This window comes from Trichechus manatus, unplaced genomic scaffold (genome assembly GCF_000243295.1).
Source record: "Trichechus manatus latirostris isolate Lorelei unplaced genomic scaffold, TriManLat1.0 scaffold00033, whole genome shotgun sequence".
NCBI lineage: Eukaryota > Metazoa > Chordata > Mammalia > Sirenia > Trichechidae > Trichechus > Trichechus manatus.
The window spans coordinates 14145528-14147402 of record NW_004443969.1 but is presented as its reverse complement, the minus strand read 5'-3'; positions in this window follow the sequence as shown (position 1 = coordinate 14147402).

Here is a 1875-nt window from a genome sequence, read left to right as displayed (position 1 = left end):
TATTCTCCGGATTCTGAGTGGAGGCCCCTTGTCCCTAGGCTTCAGCTCTGTCTTCCAGGCCTACTAGGGCAGCAACTCTGCTCCCTCAAATTTGGGTGGCCCCATTCTCCTAGTCCATCTGAGTGGCGACTCCACCATTTGAGACCTCAGAGGTCATGGCCCTACCCTTTGAGACTGAGACAGCTCTGTTTCCTGTGTTTTTTGTCTCTTCAGCTTCTGCTTCCCAGTTCCTTGACCTCTTGGCCCCTTAGGGCTTACATCCCGTGTCTGCCCTGTTGTGTCAAATGTTCCAAAGCTCTTTAGCTCCACTTGTAAGTGCCTGGAGGCAACCCACTCCACCAGTAAACTTCAGCCAGAAGGCACTCAGCTCTTTTGCTCCTTGGGTTGGCAAGCTTAACTCTACCAACAAGTACCCATAGTCACCCCACTCCACAAGGAAGCCTCTTGCCATACCCACTCAGCTCTCTCACTCCTCAAGGAGATTCCAGCACTGTCTCACGCTGGTCTCCTGGTTCTACTGCTTCCATTTCTCTGCTGCTACTTCTTGTCATCTTTGCAGTCTCAAATGTGACAGCTCTCCTCACTTCCTTCTGAGTCCTCACCAGAATTGTCTTTGATATCCATAATTCCACCAACAGTCTCTTCAAAGCAATCTAGGCTTTTACTATTAGGTGCTTTAAAACTCTTCCAACCTCTATCCATTCATGGCTTCAAAACCACTTTCACATTATAGGTATCTTTTAGAGTAGCACCCAGTCTCTTGGTACCAAATGGTGGACAATCACACAATACTGGAAATCATGGACTAGCCAAGTTGACAAACATTTCTGGGGGGACACGATCCAATCCACAACAACCCCATATGTTTCAGAGTAGAAATGCTCTTCACAAGGTTTTTAAGGCTGTGACCTTTCAGGAGCAGATCTCCAGGCCTTTCTTTGCAGCCACCTCTGGAAGCATTCTAACCACAAGACTTTCAGTTAGTAGTCAAATGCTTTACTGTTTGTACCACCCAGGGACTTCTGAGTAATGAAACGGTATCACTAATATTCATTATTTTCTAAGTCACTCTCTGAGCCAAAATGCCTGTATAGAAATTTGAGGAAATTCCCACATTGTATAGATGTCAGGAGTGTTATACATTTGTAAAAAGTCAAAGCAAGTAGGATATTACTTATACCTATGCATCTGATATAGTCCAGCTAACAAACAAAAAAAGTCCCTTCCCCTTCCGGGATTAGTGGAGTAGCTTATATCACACTTACCCTCCTGCTGAAAACAGGACAAAATATGTAAAACAGTTACAAGGCACTAAAGAGAGAGTGCAAATCGGAAAAAAACAAAAAATTGGAGACACAGTGACTCCTGAAGGAGGAAACCACACTCTGTAAGATCTATTCATGGGGCTTTTCCCCTAGGGAAAAGTTCCCAGGCCACAAGGCATGCAGGGGATAGAAATCAAGCACAGATGCAGTTTTAATGGGTGAGAAATCAGGTGTGGAATTTTAGGACTGCCCATGAAGCTGGAAGTTGAGGGCAAAAATCCTAGACGAAGAGGAATCCATAAGATTTGAACATAAATTCTCAAATTTATGGCTGACATCTTAATTGTTAACACTCAGAATGAGATTCTATGAAGCCAAGTGGGAAACAACTGCTAAAAATAAGAACAAAAAAAGAACTGAGTGGAGATTTTTGATTTCTGCTGCCTGCTGGGGAGAGAGTCTGATCTTCAATTGATGTCAAATTAGAGGACCTTGGTAACTATGTCAGGTTGCATAGTAAATTCCCAGAGGGACATCTTATAACTAAAATCAGGGACGGATTACTCAGTAAGCAAAGTATGCACAGGCTTAATTGTGCTTACTTACTAAT